This window comes from Chinchilla lanigera, unplaced genomic scaffold (genome assembly GCF_000276665.1).
Source record: "Chinchilla lanigera isolate Chin_1 unplaced genomic scaffold, ChiLan1.0 scaffold00026, whole genome shotgun sequence".
NCBI classification, from domain to species: Eukaryota; Metazoa; Chordata; class Mammalia; order Rodentia; family Chinchillidae; genus Chinchilla; species Chinchilla lanigera.
This window is the reverse complement of record NW_004955427.1, coordinates 4,190,328-4,211,274: the sequence shown is the minus strand read 5'-3', so window position 1 is coordinate 4,211,274 and position 20,947 is coordinate 4,190,328. Positions and strand designations below refer to the sequence as shown.

General features: G+C 37.9%; 1 long non-coding RNA gene across 1 annotated transcript in view; it reads right to left on the bottom strand.

Moving 5' to 3' along the window:
• Nucleotides 1-19,307, bottom strand: part of LOC102007038 — a 30,777-nt gene extending 11,470 nt beyond the window's left edge. The window contains exon 1 of the long non-coding RNA XR_261229.1: nucleotides 19,188-19,307. This is a non-coding gene — a long non-coding RNA (uncharacterized LOC102007038). The remainder of the gene's footprint in view (nucleotides 1-19,187) is intronic.
• Nucleotides 19,308-20,947: the final 1,640 nt, after the last annotated feature.

The window sequence follows — 20,947 nt, the reverse complement described above, 5'->3', positions numbered from 1 at the left end:
TTCTGTCTTTTTTAGTGTCCTAAGCTTTGGTTCTAATGGAAGCCTACAGAAGACAATAATCACACACGCCAACAGATAGGCAGTGTTTCAGGGCACTGGTAAACTTACCAGGGTCTCTCCTAAGGGGGTTAATATATGGTGGCACATCTACCCATTAAATAATTTGAAGTGGGTACTATATTATGCCCAATTCACAGAACATAAACTGAGGGCCAGAGAAGTTACATAACTGCAAAGTCAAGCAGCGAACAAGTGCCAGAATTTTCAGCCAAATTCTTCAGTCTGGCTCTAGAGTTCTTAGGCTCTTCTAAATCATACTTCTTCAAGAAATAATGCAAACTTCTTTTGCTCTCATAAATTATATTTCTTAAAGAAACGGTGTGAGAGAAATTCTTCTAGCTCTAGGTGGTAATGTGTATCAACTTTTCCTTATAAGCTAACAAACATACGTGTATTTGTGTGGCACTCTCCTGGTACGTAATTATTCAGGAAATCTCATAGGACATATAAGGGTAGCTAAAGTTCACTCTTGCTATTTCTAGATATTTCCTAACCTCTTTACATGAAAGCAAAAGCTGGTGAGTCCCTTCAGACCACATTGTAAGTACCTGGACTCAGATCCGCTCCAGTCAAGGCAATTTGTGTGCATGTCCCACAGAGCCTTGTGATCCACAGACCACCGCATCTTGCCCAATATGTCACGGCCCTTACAATGATTTTATCACTCTTTCCCTTTCAATTTCTTGGCTAACACCTACTCAGAATTACAAACTATGTTTAAATTGTTTAAAGATTCATTTTTCTGACCTCTCCTGCAATCCTAGACTGAGTGCATTACTCTCTTTGGCATCTGCAGGAGTGGACATTCTTCCCAACTGAACTTTCACTCATAACTTTCTCCTGGCTTCTAGAACCTGGATATGATTTAAGCAACCAACATTACCCACAAATCTAATTACTCAGAGCAATCCAACCACTTCTGTCTTGAGGGATCTAGGCATAATTTTTTGTGTTCTATAATGGTATATGACAACTTAGGACAACAGAACGTTAGGGAAGATTTCCTGGGACTTATTCTATGAATGCTTTTGGAACTGACATTTTGTCTTTTTTCTGGGCATTGTTAGCAAGAAAGTAAGCTCCAAAACTAATACAACATCTCACTGTCGGGCTGAGGTTAGAACTGAGTCACAAAAGAAAAGAGGACAGGAAAAAAAAAGTCAATTAAATCAGCCTTGAAGCTACCCAACTTCTGGACCTCCTACTAGCAAGCTTTAAATTTGTTTTTCTTTTATTTCCATTTGAGGGCATTTGAGTGAATACCATCACCAACCATCTTTTGCACATCTCTCTAAAATTACTTTTCAAAATTTTAACCACTCAACCACAAACTCCCTGGGGTCAGGAATTATGATTTTATCCTTCTTAGTCCCAGAATCTAATGCAGCCTGAAATGATACTTTTCCATTTTTTCTTGTGTTTGCACCAACTTAAAAATAAATGGCTAAATACATGAAATTAGCACTAACTATTAAATAAAGAATAATCATAACGTATTCTACAGGAAAATTACACACAGATTGTGAAAGAGGGCTCTAAGTTAAATAATTATAAGGATACATATTTAAAAATATTGTCGCTCTTCTACTTTACTTGTGAAAGATTAGATTTCCTCGTCAGAAAGTTTTCCTAGAAGTGTGTAAGAAAACACTTAGTTTAGTTATAATTTCAGGTGTAAGTGATAGATCGATGATGAAATAACACATATCACATTCTACACTCCGATGTAAGACGAGCCTTTCAAGACTTCTGAACATAAAGTTTAAAAATAATTTTGTGTTCTTAATTGACCAGCTATCCAGAGCCTAAGTGAAGACTGCCAAGGAGAAGCAAAGAACTGGCAGTTGCAGGAATGACTTTCCCATGTGGTGTTGTGTGGTGGGTCTCACACTCTAAACATAGAGATGATGAGATGATAGGGAACATGTTCTCCTTACCTAAATGGGAGAGAGAAAGATAGAGAGGGACACAGACGCAGAGAGACAGAGAGAGACAAAGACAGAGACACAGAGGGACTGAGAAAAAGAAAGATTTTTACATTGGTGGCGAGGACAGCCTGTTACATTTCATCTGTAAATTGAAGAAATTGACAGGCGACTAGGCCCTGGCGAGAAGCCTAGCTTGTGAGGCACATCTTTGTGAACTGCCAGTCCGAGCGAGGGGTGGAGCGGTGCTCTGTGCTGTGACTGCATTCAGGATATATTTCCAGGGTTTATCTGAGCAAAAACGGGGCCAGCCGAAGGAAAAACGTGGGGCTACTGAATGCGTAATTGGAATTCGAAAGCAAAATTCTTTACTTCGCTGAAAATAAAAATTACATTAGTGACAAGAGTGTACATCCTCCGGGAGGTCCCTCTTATCTGCTTGTTGCCTGTCCTTTTGCTTGAGCACCTCTTCCCCACAGTAGCTTTAGACAGATTGTTCTTCCAGTCATCTACAGGTCACTCCCCAACTTCCTTCAAGCCACTCGGCAACTGCTGACCACAAATTTCAGTGCTTAAGGGCAAGTGCAGCTCGTGATTGGTAGTTAATATATGGGTTGTCCAGACTAATCTTCTGTCCAGTGTCGCCTCACCTAGAGCTGAATGGCCTAACATGACATCAGCGGAAGGGTCTTCACCCTCAAATGGAGCCTCAGCTGCTATAGTTGAAAAGCTGAAAATTTTACCTCCACTTGAGCTCTTATTTCTAGCAAGCAAAATGAGATTTCTTCTCATTTTGGCAAAGCGCTCCTTACAAACTAATGAAGACAAATCCCAATGTACAAGCATGTTTCATGCCTTTTCTTCATTTACACATTTTTTAATGGCTGGTACCAATGCAAATCATATTGCTGCATCCATATTCAAGGAATTGGAAGATACAGTCATAATTGAGAACCTTCTAAACAGAATCTCAGCTGCTCAAGAAATAGCATCATAAATCAACAGGGATCACATAAAATTGCAAAGCTCCTGCACAGCAAAGAAAATAACCAACAGATTAAGAGACAACTTACAGAATGGGAAAAAATTTGCCAACTACTCCTCAGACAGAGGATTATTATCTGGAACACATAAAGACTCAAAAAGTTAGAACCCCCCCATCAAAATAATAGACCTAATTAAAAAATGGATAACTAACATGAATAGACACTTCTTAGAGAAGAAATACAGATGAACAATAAATATATTAACCATGTGAAACATCACTGACCATTACAGTACTTCAATTTTTTAAAAACCACAAATTTTCATCTCACTTCAGAAAAAACGGCTATCATCAAGAAATCAAATGATAACAAATGTTGGTGAGGGTGTGTGCGAAAAAAAGAACTGTTCTACATTGTTGATAGGAATGTAAATTAGTACAACCACTATAGGTACAATCAGTACAATCAGCATGGCTGGCCATCAAAAAACTAAAACTAAAAATTCCATTTAGCCCAACTATTTCCTTTGAGGTATCTTGCCCCAAAACTTAAAGACACCATATTATAATGATACACACGCCCCCATGTTCATAGATGCCCAATTCATAATAGCTAAATCTTGAAAGCAGCCTGTATGTCCATCAACAGATAAATGGACAAAGAAAATGTGGTATTTACACATAACAGCACACCACTCTGCCATACATAAGGGAAATTTGAGTCATTTGTAGGAAAACAGATGCACACTGAGACCATAATGATTAAGTAAAATAAGTTAGACACACCAGCTTAAATATTGCATGATTTCTCTTATATAAGAAATGCAAAATATAAACAAAAACCACGATAGACGAAAATAAGAAACAAGAAAATCTTTGGCAGATGTGAAGGAGACCAAGAGATGGTTTGAGGATAAAAGGGAGGTGAAAGAGATTTTAAAAAGAATTAGGATGTCTTTATGTACTGCAAACAGGTGCTGGTAAAATTAACATGAAAATAAAAGTCAAATTGCACCTCTTGAACAGCAAAGATGCAAGCCGGTAAAAATGGGAGGAATTGTGGCCTATTTTCTCAGCAAGAGCCACAGTGATTACGTTATAATTGCAGTTTACCCCACCCCAAGCATTCCCAATCCCCTTGATCTTCTCTACTTTCTCTTGTTTCAATAATGACAAAAAAATGCCACTTTCTAACATGTTATTTTTATTTTTCACTGTTCTATCTTGTCCTTTAAACTACATCTTCCCAAACTAACAAACTTCTTTGCTCATCCACCTAGAAGAGTTTCTGACACACAGTGGGATTTCAGTAAATATTATTTAATTGGGTGAGTGAAAAACCTATCAACAGGGTATCCAACATAGCTGAATAGCAGAGGAGTCACACTGGAGCTGCTCAGAGAAAACCGACTAAAAACGAAAAGTAATTGGAAGAAAGGAAAGAACACATAATCTGATACCAAAATCAATCTGAGATAAGAGATCTGTGGCTCAAACAAAACACAGCCATAAAAAATTATCGGCACATGGGGCTGCCCATGCGTTTGTCACCTACTGGCAGAACAGGAACCTTCATTCCCAGCAAGACTCAACACCCCCCAGGAAAAAAGACAGCAAATGTGTGAAGAACTCAACCCACAAAGATAGATCTGGGATGTACTGACCTATGCTTCTTCTGATTTCATGCAAACAGGACACTGCGGCCTGGCAACAAACTGCACCGGCACACACAGGGGTGAGTGAATGCTCCATCTCTGACAAGCTGCCAGTTTTTGTTTTTCTTTCTTTGTCATGTGTCATAGCAGCTAACTGAATCTTTACTGACAAGGTTCGGGGCCAGAGGCAGCACTGAGCACAGCTAGTGTACTAGCTCGGTCCCTCCTGCCCCACCAGCCACACCAGGATCAGAGAGGGACTTGGAGTGTGGATGTGAAAGTGCTGCAGCCAAGGACCAAGCGGCCATGGGCAGCGGATGCAACATGCCCCAGAAATTTGCATTCCGCTCCCCTGGGGCCAGCAGCACAAGCACCTGTGGGCTAGGAAGTGAACACACCCTCCAACTTGCAATCAGCCGTGCAAGCTGTCTGGGGATGCGGGGACAGGAGTAGGAAATTAGCACACCCTACCCTGTGACCAACAATGCCAGCAGCCTCAGTGGTGGCAGGGAGATGGGAGGGGGCCGTCCAGAAAGTTGCTGGCCGGTGACTGGGCACAGCCCCCACACTGAGGCCAAGATCAGCCCCACATCCCGCATGAATCCTACTGCAGACTTGTCAGGAAGATCCCACAGGTTTTGCCTCTGACTTCCACACTACCACAGAACTCTGGATGCCAGAGGAATTTTATTATTTTTTTCTTTGTTTATGTGTTTCTTTTTTGTTTTTATTTTACTTACTTACTTACTTACTTCATTGATTATTTTGGGCAGTGGTGGTTTCAGTTTATGCCTTCATTTTTGTTCTATTTGTATTCTTTCTGACTTTCCTCAGCTGTCTCTCTTGATTTTATGATATGTTCATATGAGTGTGCATTGCCTCTAGTCCTTCTGGTTCACTTTGATAATCTTTTGCTTTCTCCTTCGTTCTTTCTCTCCTACCCTCTTCTCGTTTCCCAAAGCTGAGGTGATCATCCCTTGAGCTGCAGGCTTGTTTCTATCATATTTCTCTTCACTTATTTCTCTGTCTTGTTCCCTATCACTCTTATACTTTCCACAGGGTAAAATTACCCTACCAAGGGGATACTCTTTGCATACAAGTCCCTGGTTTATCTTGTATTTTGTTATAGAACTATAGACCTTACCCTTTGGTTAAAGGTACCAAAGTAATAATTACTACAGTTTGTCAGTTTCTAGGCTATGATTAATATTAGCATTATTGCTAATTGTAGTATTTTAGCCAGGATGTCATACCTGTTGTAACCAGTCACTCTCCCTCGTATGACAACACTATGATTGTCTGGGGTCATAGCCATCACCGTAGTCCAGTACCAAAGGATTGGGTACTAAGCCAAACAGAAAGCAACATCTCACCTTCAATAAATCGGGAAGGTAGGATCTTGGAACAGACATAAAACCCAAGGGCCACTTAAACTTAGAAGCTATTTCTGAATAAAAGACATTTCATAGGGAAGCCTCAATACTAGTGATGAAGCTATTTATGAGGAGAAATTTATGAACCACACAGAAAACAAAATAAAATTTAAAAAATGGAAAATGACAAAACACAGAAGCAAAATGTGACCCCAGACTGCAGCCCAACCAGGACAAGTGCAGTGGACAGTGGGGTAGAGGAAACCAGAAGCCACCGACTGAATGTTCTGCAATGGTAGCAGCAGAAGAAAAAAAATGAATGAAGCTATAGAGAAAATAATTGGTCAGGTAAATTGGCAATCAATATGAAGGACTTGCTCAATGAATCTACAGTAGATACAGATTTAAAAAAAAAAAAACAGAAGAGCTTAGGAAAATGGTGGAAACCATGAATGCTCAACAGAGAGAAGAAATGAATGCCGTGAAACAGATTCAAATGCAACAGATTCAAATGATATCCAGATTAAAAACTCAGTTGATACAGAATCTCAAAACAGGATGATGGGAAATTAACAGTGGTCATGGTATTGTTTTGCTTTTGTCTTTGTTGTTGTTATTTTGTTATGGCTTTTTCTCTTTAAAAAAATAAAACTCAGTTGAAAGTATATCCAAGCAATTAAATGAAGATGAGGACAGAATATAAGATTTAGAAGACAAGACTGTGGTTCATGCCCACAAAAAGAAAAATACTTTTTAAAAATACCCAGTGACGATGAAAAATGAAGCCATATGGTGCAACATGGTGCAAAGAAAACAACATAAGATTAATCAGAGTCAATGAGAAAGCCAGAGACAGCATAGACACTATAGAAACCTACTCACAGAAATAATAGCAAAAAATATGTCAAAAGTACCTAACATACAAATAAGTGAGGCACATAGAACTATTAGCCATGACCAAAGTAAATCTACCTTGAGACATATAATAATTAGCATTTCAGAAATTCAGCAGAAGAACAGAATATCAAAAGTGGTTAGAGAAATGAAGCAAATTACCTGTAACAAGAGGCCCATTAGAATGACAGCAGACTTCTCAACACAAACACTGAAGTCAAGGAAAGCTTGGAGTGAAGTATTTCAGGTGTTGAAAAAAAAACCCTCCAACCCAGATTCATGTACCCTGCAAAATTACCTTTCAAAATAATGGAGACATAAGATACTTCCATGACAAACAACAGCTGAATAAATTCATGGCAACCAAACCCTACAAAATGTTCTAAAAGGTATTCTAGGAATAGATAAGGAAGACTATAATTCCAAGAATGCCAATAGAAAGAAGCCACCAGGCATAGCAAGCTACTAAACAGAGGGGAAAGACAAGGAACCAACAATAGGAAAATAATATGGCAAGAATATGCCAATACATATCAGTTATAACCATCAACATAAATGGTCTCAATTTATCAATCAAAAGAATCAGGTAGGAGAATGGATCAAGAAACAAGGTCCAACAACATGCAGCATACAAGAAACACATTTAACTCAAAAAGAAATTCATAGCCTGGAAGTCAAAGGATGGAAAAACATTAGCTCATGTGACAGGAACCTGGAAAAAAAGTAGGAGTAGCTATTCTATTTGAGATAAAGTGAACTTCAAGTCAAGACTGATCAAAAGAGATGAAGAATGTCACTACATACTTGTTAAGGGAAAACTCCAAGAAGAAGTAGTAACAATCATAAATATATATGTACCAAATACAAGTGCATCCAACTATATAAAACACATATTAATGGACATGAAAAATCAAATAAGCACTAACCTATTTGTAAAGGGGGACCTTAATACCACACAGTCACAAACAGACAGGTCGTCTAGACAACACCTCCACAACGAAATGTATCAAACATATGAACAACTTGTCTTAGTAGATGTCTGCAGAGTGTTCAACTCAACATCAGAATACACATTTTTCTCAGCTTTGCATGGGATGTTGTCTAAAACAGACCACATAGTAATCCACAGAACTAATGCAAAGGAATTGAAATTATCTCAGGCATGTTATATGACTATAGTTCAGTGAAATCCAACAGCCAAAGTCATACTAACTGGGCAAAAACTGAAACCTTTCACTCTAAAATCAGAAACAAGACAAGGATGCCCACTATCACCACTCCAAAGCAATTAGAAAAGAGGAAAACATAAAAGGTATAACAATAGGAAAGAAAGAAGTTAAAGTATTGTTATTTGCAGATGACATGATACTCTACATAGAGGATTCCAGAAACTCCTCCAAGAGATTTCTAGATTTAATAAGCAAATTCAATTGCTTGGGGCTGGGGATTTAGCTCAGCGGCAAAAGCGCCTGCCTGGCAAGAGCAAGGTCGTGAGTTCGATTCTCGGTACCGGAGAAACCAAAAAAAAAAAAGAAAAACAAATTCAATTGCTTAACTGGATACAAAATCAACTCTCAAAAATCAATTGTATTCTTGTACACAAACAACAAGCTCACTGACTGAGAAATTGGTGAAACCACAACCTTCACAATAGCATCCAAAAAAATGAAATACTTAGAAATCAATCTAACAAAGGAAGTAACAGATCTGTATATTGAAAATTATACTACTATGAAAAAGGAGATTGAAAAGGATATCAGAAAATGAAAAGATACCCCTTCCTCATGGATAGAAAGAACCAGCATAGTGAAAATGGCTGTACTCCCAGAACTGTTATACAAATTTAATGCAATCCTGAACAAAATACCATTAGCAAACCTCACAGAAGTAGAGAAAACACTCCCAAGATTTGAGGACAGAAGAGACCTAGAATAGCAAAATAATTTTGAGCAACAAAGGCAAGGCAGGGCATCATAATCCCTGACTTGAGTTTACTGTGATTTAAAAAACAGCATGGTACTGACAGAAAGGAGACCTGAGGATCACTGGAACATATTAAAATGTGCAGAAACAGCTCCAGACACATTCAGTTACCTTATCTTTGACAAAGGGTCCAAACATTCCCGGCAGGAAGGATAGCCTCTTTAATAAATGGTGCTGGAAAAATTGGCTGTCCGCATGCGGAAGACTAAAACTAGACCCATGTCTATCACCATGCACTAACCTAAAATCAAAATGGACCAAAGATCTAAGTATTAAAACAGAAACGCTAAGTCTTCTGGAGGAGAGAATAGGTAGAGCTCTTGAAAACATAGGTATAGGCACAAATTTCATGAACAAAACCCTGATTCCTGGGCAAATACTACAAAGCATTAACAACTGAGATCTCATATTACTAAAAAGCTTTTGCAAAGCAAAAGAAATGACCAATGAGAAAAAGAAAAGACAACCAAAACAGTGTGGAAAAAATTTAGCCACCTATGTCTCAGACAAATGATTAATATCTAGAATACATAAAGAATTGCAAAGAGCAGCCCCCCCATATTTAAAGACCCAATCCAAAACTGTACATCTGAGATGAATCCACACTTCTCAGATTAAGAAGTAGAAATGGCCAATAAATATATGAAAAAATGTTCAATATCACCAGTCATTCGAGAGATGCAAATCAAAATAACTCTGAGATTCCATTTCCATAAAGAAAAGCTATTATTAAAAAATCAACCAATAACAGATGTTGGTAGGGCTGTGGGGAAAAAGGAACCCTTCTCCATTGTTGGTGGGAGTGTAGACTGCTGCAACCACTGTGGAAATCAGTATGGACTTTGTTTAAAAAAGTAGGGCTGGAGGTCCAATTTGACTCAGCTATTTCCCTTGTTCTTATCTTCCCAAAAGAATTAAAAGCATTATGTCACAGCACTACATGCATACATGTGTTTATAGCAGGACAGTTTACAATAGCTAAATTTTTGAAAAAACCCAAATGCCCATCAACTGTTGAATGGATAAAAGAATGTGTTTTTTTAGATATACAATGGAATACTACTCAGCCACAAGGAAGGATAAGTAAAAGAAATTTATTGCTAAATAGACTCACCTTGAGATGATACACTTAAGTGAAATAAATTGGATACACATGTGTAAGTATCACACTGTCTCTCTGGTGTGAGGTCCTGAAAGTGTAAATAAGAACCAAAATGTGTAATAGCTGTTGTGAAATAGGAAAAAAATTTTCAAAAGGAAAGGGGAATGAGGTAGGGGGATTGGGAAAGGATGAAAGGGAAAAGAAAAACAGGAGAAAAGAAGGATACAATGGAAACAAAGCTTTGTAAATAAGAAGAGGAAGGGAATTGAAGGGAGGAGAAGGGAATGGGGGTAAAAAGAGGACTCAAAGACATTGCTCTTTGCAAACATATTTTTAATTAAATGGGTTTCTGCTTCATAATAAAAAATCGCACCAAGATTCACAACTATACCCAGAAATACTATTTCAAGTGTTTCTTTCTAAAGAAAAGCAATAGACTGCAGAGAAATTAATATGATGTAAAACAAAAGCAAAACTCACCTCAAAACATTAATTGTCCTGTTATCTATATAACCCCAAACTGGAAATAACCCATCAGATAAAATGGAAATGAGTTAGTCATAGTGCTGTGTGTGCATTACAGACTGCTATCAAGTCAAAAAAATATCAGGCATGGAAATTACATAGAAATATGAAATAACTTATTGTATCATTTTTAGTGAAAAATAGTTCCTGTATGTAGCATTGAAAACTATCAGCGGGCAGTTTGCTTATATTACTATGTCCATCTTCACAGAGCCCTGTGAGTAGGGGGCTGTGATTCTCATTGTGCAGATGAGAAGCTTGAGACAAGTTTGAGAAGACAATTTCCCCAGTTTTCACCATTGGTAGAACCAGAATTCACATTGAAGCTAACTAATATCAAAGCAGTTTTTCTTTATGCAACACATTAAGAAAGCTCCAGACGCTAGAGATGGCAAGCAAGGGAGAGACAGGGAGAGAGAGAAGGAGAGAGAATACGAGAGGGTGGAATCAGCGTAGAGTTGTACGTAGTTTTCTCATAAAGAAACTCCAATATTTTAATAATATGTACTAATTTTATAAAATATTTTATACTGAAAAACTGAAATACTTTTTTAAAAAACTATCAACAATTTAAAGACAATAAAAACCCCATAGGTAGCCTGAGAAAGTCCCACATTCATTTAAAAGAGATTGCAGAGATAATAGGCTTGCACGGGCTTGGCCATTAAAGAATCCATTGAAAGTATCCTGAGAGATAAAATCGCACCTTAAATAAGTAATACAAAATAAAATAAAACAACAGAAACTACAACCTGAGAGTTTGACTGCTGTTCAGGATTGTGTTTGTTATGTTATCACTTGCCTGCTTCTTTAGGTTATAAGCCAAGGAATCATAAATGGAGTTAAAATAAAAGCAAAAAAGTTTTATTTGGGTGCAGAATCAATTTGAAATGAAGAAACATAATGTCAGTTTGACCGAATGTACAGTCTCCTGAGGAAAAGTGGGTTTGGTGTTCATAGCAAGAACAGGGTGCCTACAGCTTAGCCATCTTTGAGGGAAATGACCAGGTTGGAGGCAAGCCCAGCCCAGGACTCAGAAACGGATGTGAATCAGAGAATCTGAAATTCTATAATTCCATTGGTGTGTCCAGGCGAGGAGACAAACTTGTCAATCGGATTGTTCTCAAACCTTGTAACACGCTGTCAGACTCTGGAAAATCCTCTCTGATAGATTCGCTTCCCACTATGATGTCTGCATGGCAATTTGCCCCCTGCCCCAAAATTTCTAAAGCTCAGAAGAGAAGTTTTGCTCTCTTTTTAACCATTCTGTGGGCATTTTGACTTATTTTATCAAGGGTTAGAAGCATATATAACTTATTTCATGATAACTTTCTCAAATACTATAAGATAAATATTATCATCACCACTTTATGTATGAGGAAATCATATCACAAGAAAAATTAATGTTGCCTGTAGCTCAGACAGTTACTAAGTGACAGAGCTTGGCTTAAAATTGGGATCTCATAGACTCTCAAACCCAAGCTCTTACAGTATAAGCCACTGCCTTCCATACTGAAGCAGAGTCAGATATAAATCCTGTACCCAATTAGTTTATAATCTTGCAGTATCATAAGACTTTAGACAGTGTCAGTAAATCTCTACAATATGAGATCCTAAGTGCTTCAGGAGGGGCACTGGGAAGCCAGAGGAGGAAGAAATTATGTCCAACTGAGGATCAGGGAACACTCCCACAGAAGATGGAATTTTAATTCTGCATCATAATTATGGCATAACTGAAGATCTGGTTGGTTTTCCTTGCTCCTTCTCCACTATCTTCAGAATATTATGAGTCATAGTTACATTTCTCCAGTGCTTAAATTAATAAAACTAATGTAGCCCTCTCCCTTTTCTCTTTGTTTCTAAATTTGTCCTTCTTTTACACACACACACACACTTTCTAAATTTAAAAGGATGCCTGAATAGATTCCCACCCTCTACTTCTTGATATTCATGACACATCCACTCCTGAAACAGTCTGTCTCCCATGTACATTGAAAGGATCTGAAAATAAGTACAAGTACTTAAATAATTACATAAACCTTATTGATTCATATTTACATATGTTTTGACAAACATGATTATTATTTCTTTCATTTTCCTCATTCTGAATTTCTAAGTTATTTACTTTGCTAAATTAGCAAAATAAATTATGCACTCATAAGCCACAAGAAAGAGGGAACATGTAGTAAACACCACTGTATATATTATAAACTATGACATTCCAAGTTCAAATGTCAAAAAGGATATATAAACATAAAATTTGAAGTGATTGAAAATTATAGGGTAGAACAGGTACTTTATTTTGCCTAAAAATATACACTTAGGAGACACAAATGACAATAATCATTTCATAATTCTGTATTATAGTATTATAGGTTAATATGTAGGTTTAACAGAAATAACTACCTGTAACTTGCAGAGCTTTTTACTAATCAAGAATTTCAAAGCCCACTATGGAATACTAGGCCAAGTCTGTTCTATGTGAAATGATCAAACACAGAATATAAAAATTGTGTTTATCCAGCCTAATTCTCCTCAAGACGGTAATCCTGCTAGGTCTTAAATTGAGCCCGGCTGAACAATGAGAAGCAGACCTATCCAATATTTCAGCCTTGCACAATTTGGGTATAGTCACATACTGTAATTTATACATCACATAAATGAATATTTACTGATTCAGTGAGGTTAGTAATTAAACAGAAGTGATAAGGAAAGCATTTGACAGACTCTATGAATATGTCATTGTATTAAAATAGTGCGTGATAATAAAGCTGACCTTTGACCATAGTCTGTCCCAAAGCTAAGCACTCGTGACTTTCCCATGAGTCCAAGAACAAGTGATCGTTAAGCTTTTCTAAAAAATTAAATTTATTGGTAGTTTAGACATAAGGATCACATGTGTCACAGGGAATTTGTACCTGTACATGGCATATCTTAGTTCCTCTCATTTCCCACTCCCCTGCCGTCTCTTCAATCCCTCTTCTCTTCCTTATTTATAAAGCTTTGTTTCCAATTTATCAGAAACTCTTACATGAATAAGATCATTATTAATTCTATAATGTTGCAAGTTTTGGAACCATTTGAACATAGTGTTTCCCCCAAATCCGTGTATTAAATATTTGGTTCCCAGGGTGGCAGCGTTAGAATATGGTGGAAACTTTAAGAGATGCGGCCAGGCGGAGATCGTTAGGTCCTTGGCAATCTGCCCTTGAAGACTACGGCTCCCTGATCTCTCAGTCTCTCTCCACACAAGTTTCGGATATGACTTTTTGCTCCAATACCAGCTCCCCACTCTTACCATTCATCCCATGAAGTCATGTTGTCAAAGGGTGACACTCACCAAGTCTTTTGAATTTGTCTTTTGAATTTGTGTCCCCAAAACCACAAGTTAAATAAAACTTTTCTGTTTGTAAAGTTAACTGCCTCAGGTATTTGATTATAGCAATGCAAAGCTATATACATAATTTTAGAATACACAATCATAAAACAGAGTTCTAAAATATACAAAATATAGTGGAGGACTTTAACTCAGGGCTAGTGCTATATTCTGGATCCCTTTAAATTCTAACAGCGCTAATCATACTTTGGAATTCATGTAATAGTTTATATTGGAACATGTTACATTAACTCAAGTTGCAATAAGATCAGTCTTTTCTTTTAAATCTCACCTTTTCTTGTTCTTTTATGGATCCACAATTACCACTGTAAGGCCAAGAGCCATGTGATCCTCAGAGTCCACAGAAATACATCACCCAACTTAATCACATGCTCCAGCTTAAGCAAAGGTCAGCCTCCAAATCCTACCAGGACTCTCTTTACCACCTGAGGTTGCATCCTCTTTCCATCCTTAGGGACACTTCAAACTTCCCCGAGTTTAGCAGCAACGCAAAAACCCGTTCCTGGGGTTGCACGTGCCACGATGCAGAACGGTCCTGTTACCACCCTCATAATATGCCGCTTCAGAGGCTGCCGCTAGAATAGCCTATCCCCATCGCTTCTTCCTGCAACCCTTCTACCAACAGCGCTTCTGAACAAATTTTCTTTTCTTTTTTAGGGGAGGTGAGGGGGTAACCGGGAATCAAACTGAGGACCTTGCACTTGGCAGGCAGGTGTTGTACCGCTAAGCTATCTCCCCAGCCCAAGTTTATCTATCTATCTATCTACCTATTTATATTTGGGACCAGAATTGAACTCACAACCTTGCACTTGTCAGGTAGGCCCTGTGCCCCTGAGTTATATTCCTGGTCTGAACAAGTTTACAACAAGTCAGTATCCTTAAAATAACACCTACTAGCGAGAGCTTTTAAAGAAAACCAGAACCATCAAGGAAGATTCCCGGCAGCTGACACTGATGCATTAGCGTCTTACCCAGCAAATTTTGCAGATGCTTGGCATTTTGGGGATCAAGCTGTTGCTGGGGATTTCTGTAAAAATGAAGAAGAGTTCTGAAACAATGCACCGATCTAAAATAAGCAAAAGAACTGGAAACCTCTCCTCATCCTGTCTTCCCACAAAGGGACTGACTGCCCTCCAAACCTCGTCATAGGGCTGGTTCCCTTCCTTGAACATTTCTCAGCTTTTACATTCATTTCCAGATTCAGGAATCCGTCTGCTTCTATAGATTCAGATAGATGTGTGCGAGGAAAATGCCGCCGACGCCCATTTATTCTCTTGGTGGGAAGCCAACGTCTCTCTAGTTTCTCTACCTCTTTTACTGAGGGATGGAAAGGAGTAAAAGAAAAGTCTCTGAGGACATAGGAAAATGGCTACTGATGTTTATTTCCAAAAAGAAAGCACTAGCTCATCCCTTCTATGTAGTTTTAGCCTTCCACTCCCTGACTCTCTAACCAGCCAAAACTATCAGTCCACCTACCAACAGCTGTGCTTCCATGATCGTCAAGATTTTCTTTTCAATTGTTCTGGGTAGGTGGGTGACACATCACATCCAGGAACTTAAATCCTGAACTTCCAATTTTTTAAGTTATTTTAAGAGATATTTTAGATCTGACTTGTTGCTCCAGCCTTTTAGTAATAAGTATCAATAACTTATTCAGTGTACCAAGTAGTATCCTAATGTCTTACAATTAGCTGAGAAACACCTCACGAAATCCTTCATTCTCCTCAAATCACTTCTGATAGGTGCAAGAGAAAGTTCTCACATATTAAATTTGTTTTAGGAAGCTGCAAAGCCCTTCCCACAACCTTGGCCATTGCAAGTTGAAATTCAAGACAATCTAAATTCAGAAGCTCTTCCTTCAAACATTCTTGCTGTTAATGAATTACACAGGTACTCCACCTTCTGTGCCTTTGTGTTCCAAAGGAGGAAAGCTGTTCTCTTCATTTGGAACACAGTCTGTGATTATGGATCAGCTAATTACCTTGTCTGGTATGGAAGGGATGATGTAATTTCTACTTCTCTCTTCCATATGGATGGGGTTGCTGCTTTTAAACGCTGGGACTGCTGTTGTGCAAAAGCTTCTTCTAAGAACTTGCTTTAAGCCCATTTCTATGCCTACCATTAAGCTCCCTTGGCAACACAGGAAATTTTTTAAAAGCCAGCTAAACTAAGTTTCCAAGCTGAATTTCCATATATTCTTACCTATAAAAGGCAGGATTTTTTTTTTTCAGCACTTTCTGAGCTTCTTTCCAGCTTTTAATATTTTGATAGAATATCACTGTTACTTACAAAAGCAGATGGCAGCATGGGGAAAAATACTACCCATTCTTTCCTTCTAAAACTGTGTGGGGCAAAACCAAGCCCTCAGAGACTTCCAGATGCGCTAGGCAGGCTATTTACTTCAGTTATTAGCGCATTTCTCTTTCACAAAAGGACAACTTGGGGCTGGGGATTTAGCTCAGCGGCAAAAGCGCCTGCCTGGCAAGCGCAAGGTGGTGAGTTCAGTTCCCGGTACTGGAGAAAAACAAAAAAAAAAAACCAAAAGGACAACTTGTTGTTTTATTAATTAGATATTATCGCTAACCTTAGTGTAGAATGAATTAAAACTAAAACTACTTGGTGACACTTGATTTTAAAAGGGGAAAAGACTCCAAGGTAAACATTTCATAGAGAAAGAAATACCTGGCAAAATGCATCTCATTGAGCTAAGAGAAACTTGACCATGTCTGATATGGGTAGATAAATAAGCTTCATCTTAAAAATGGTAATTGCGTTAATATTGGCAAAAATAATAAATTGCTTTCCAAGGAAGAAGCATAAACCATAAAAAGACATCTGTGATCTATGCTCATGAACTTAAAATTTAGACCCAGGATGTAAGAGATGACTGCTGATTTATAAAATACCTTCATTGCATTGGATTCAAGTGCCAGTAAGTATTTTAGATCACCAATACCGTCATCCTTAATATATCCTTTCAGAACACTTAAGCAGCTAATGTAGTATTTCTTTTATGACAATCATAACTAAGGTTGCTTTGTATATTTTATAGATGCTAAGACAAAAGGAAGCCTGGTGAGTTGGTTAAGTGCACAGAGGAAATTTGCAATATTTTTTACAATACCTATACCACTCTATGATATTGAAGAATCATCATGAAATATAAAGATATAGAATACACCTTAGAAATACCTAACCCAGCCTCCTTTATGGTCATGTTTTCTCCACTCAGAATGGTCTTAGGGTTTTGCTCGTATCTTTTATATCACACTTGGCCAATAATTATAATAGGCAATATTATTTAGTGTTAACAATGTGCCAACCACTATCCTAATGCTGAACATGCATCAGCTCACTTTACCTTCTGTAGCTTCAATGACAAAGATACCACTTCTGCTCTCATTTTTACAGGTGGGAAAGTCAATGCCTAAAGGTTTACATTCCCTAATTTTGCACCATCACACTAACTTCTGCTCTTTATCACCTGCCTACAGTGGTGTCATTCCTAGTTTTGTTTCTAAAGTGAAAGTCCATTGAACGCACAGATGGACATGGCTGTTTCATTAGAAATGCTCCATACCACCAACCACACGTTCAGTAGACAAACAAAGGTATGACTTAGTAACTTCATTATACAGTACATGAATGCAGTTCTCTAGTCCCTCAGATCTTCTTTTGTACAATTTCAAACTTCCACAAGTCCCCAAGAGGTGGACTTCTTACCTCACCTAGGTTCTTTTTCCCACTAGCTTTTCACTGTGTTCGGCCAGTGGAAAGGGCGGAAGATTGAAGAGGGATCTGGGCTTTGGGATTGAACATTGGCTATTCATGATGTTTCATCAAAAGCTACAGCGTCTGCCTAGAAGCCACAGCTACAGCACCAACTATAGCTCCCTTTGGTGCCCAGTAGCTATTTATTCCCTTCAGATCTGGTGGTGACGATGGCGACCAGCCATTGTTAGCTCAGAAGCAAAGCGTCGTCTCTTTGGGGTTTCCCTTAACCTTCCCCACAACTTTTTAATTAGTATCTTTGTTAAATTCCCTTTAATTACCCTGTTTGTGCATGCCATCTGCTTCCTGCCAGGAACTTGACTAATAAATGAAAATAAACCTTGGAAAAATTAAGCAATTTGCTAATGATCACCATTTATATCTCCCTCATCAGATAATAATAGTCAACATTATTGAGTGCTTACTACATACTGGGTACTATTCTGAATGCTTATAGCTATTTGAGAATAGAGTTTAATATACTAATTAAAATATATTTCATCTCCTGTTCATACTTGCATATTCTCATTACAAATGAATGAACTTTGGCAGGTTATTTAACTCATCTACACCTCAACTGCCACAGAAAGGAAAAAGCGATGATGATGGCTGTTCTGAGATCTGTTCTCGAGTGTCTAATATGTGCTAAGTACTCAACCAACTTCTACTAGAATCTGTCCTTCATAGAGTCAATGTCATTTAAAAAAAATTCAAGGTTTATTAAAACAAATGAACAAAAAGACAATATTGCTTTTCTTAATTCTATTAAGATTTACACTGCTGGCTTTACTTGTGTCTTCTACCATGCATATTGATTAAATGTCTTGGAGAAAGCCAAGGCACTTTAATATTGACTATATTGACTCTTCCTCTTATAAAACAGAAAAGTAAATCTTCTGTCCCTTAGACAAATGCAACATGTTCTAAAGTCCAATATGCAAAACATTAAATCAGTTACCATTCTAAGGTGTTAATAGCAACTTTGAGCACTGTGGACAAAGAGAAACCAACACAATAGACCTTCTTTTCCCATACATTTTAGAATATTGCTAAGAAATATGGTCTTAGAAATCGTTAGATCATCTCATCTGGTGAAGAGAAAACCAAAGCTCAAGAACCAATGCTGATATGAAGAGTTGCATATTTGACAAAGTTGGGTCTATGTATCAGATGTCTCAACTCTTACTTCCCGAAAGAATCAGATCAGGTTGTGAACCCTACCCTAGAAAGCTGGACTTTTTGATAACATCCATACATACTAATGTAAATATTTTAAATCCAGTTATTTTTATATAACTTTCTCTCCAAATTGTCACCTAGAGAAATAACATCTTAGAATAATTTTGGTAGGATGTTGAATATGACTCCTGAGAATTTGAACTATGAGAGAAACACCAATGACACAAAAAATACACAGACCTGAAATCTACAAAATGAAACTGTTAAATAAAAGACCTTCCTTTCTTCTCAGAAACTCCTCTTTACCGTGGCTCCCACACTCACACAAACACACTCACCTCTTGTAAGTGTACAAGAACAATGTAGCGAAAAGGGCCCGGCAGAGAAGCAGGTAGCACGTGCTCTCCTCCCCAGTGCAGACAAGTTAGTCTTGGCTCAGGAAGGAAGATGTTTATCTTGAATGACTTGCTGAAAATTTGTTAGAAGACAATACCATAGATTTTGCTTCTCTGAATGTGGAAATAATTTGTTAATTAATGACAATGACCATAGAAGTTAAACATTTTTAATCGATTCAAGACCTCAAGGCAGTCATGCCGACACAATTAAAGATACTCATGAAAGAGAACTTCCAGAACTACTTTATAAAGTGACCAAAATGATAAGATAAATGGATTAGAAATGTGTGTGTAGGGGGTGTATTTTGAGAAAGATTAATGGCAATGTGTATTTTACTCTAATAATTTTTTAAACTTTACAAAATTATTCACCACATATTTTGATCACTGTTGTATAGTATTCCTCTGTATCCTAATTCACACACAGTGGAAAACAAGTTAAGGAAGGAAATTTAAAGGAGCAATATTATGGTTTGTGTCTGGTTGTGTCCCCCCCCCCCAGAGCCTGACTCAGGCAGTCATGGAGTGGCTTCTAGAGTTTATGATTGATTCATGGGTGTGAGTGCTACCCCCGCCCTGGGGAGGGTAGTCTGCATACAATATAAGGGAGGGAAAGAGCCTACTTGCCATGCTCCTCCCTTTTTCTCTTGTTGCTTTTGCTGTTTTCCACCACCATGAACTGTTGCCCTCTGCCATGTTCCACTCTGCCTCAGAGCCAGCCAAGTATGGACTGAAATCTCCACAGACTGTGAGCTAAATAAACCTTTCCTTCCTTAATTTGGGGTGTTGTGTATTTTGTCCCAGCAACGAGAAAAGTAACCGAGACAAGCAATGACAGCAATATTTTCTGTTTGCATGCCATTGAAAGCGGCAATTTAGGTGAGATAGCTATAGGTATATTTTTATACATGATTCAAGAATATTGAAATGATAGTGTATTTTTATAAAATAAGGACAGAAAATCCTAAAGCTGTTTGATTCTTTTGTGAAAAAAAAGAGAATTAAATTCAGTATTTCAAAATATGGAACAAAATGTGTAACACTGCAACAGTTGGTCCAACTGATTCCTGCTATGGACCTCTTCCTAAGCACCCATCCTCCCTTCCGGTCCCCTCCTATTTCACAGCTCAGTGCCCAAACAATTAGATCCCTCACTCAATCCAAGGGGTCTTTGGTCCACAGACTTAGACCACCAATATAGAGCATCTGTCGTAAGCAGCATAGAGGAGGGAGTAACAATACCATGCACTCAATCAGTCAACAAGTACTGAGCCCACAAATTCTAGGTACTAGTATAGGACACAATACAGCAACAAATAAAGTTCATGCCATTTAAACCTTATGATGTAATAGAAATGCCAGAAATAAACAAAATGTACATATAATATCAGAAAACACATTTTAAAAATAAAGTAGAGTAAGTCTGCATAGCCTGATGGGAGATAATATTTGGAGAGTCACAAGAGATGACACTCTAACGAGTCTTGTAGCTTCATGGGGCAAATTGAGCTCCAGGAAGAAAATTGTGTACAAAACCTTTAGGAGAGGTACACTTGTTATGCTACAGAAGCAACAAGGAGACTGATGAGCTAGTGTATAATGGTGGGGAGTAAAGTCAAATATGTAAAAGAGGTAGATCTTGTACTGTGGTGCTACAGTGTTTTGTTCCAGCTTATCACTGTGATGTACCATTTAAATAT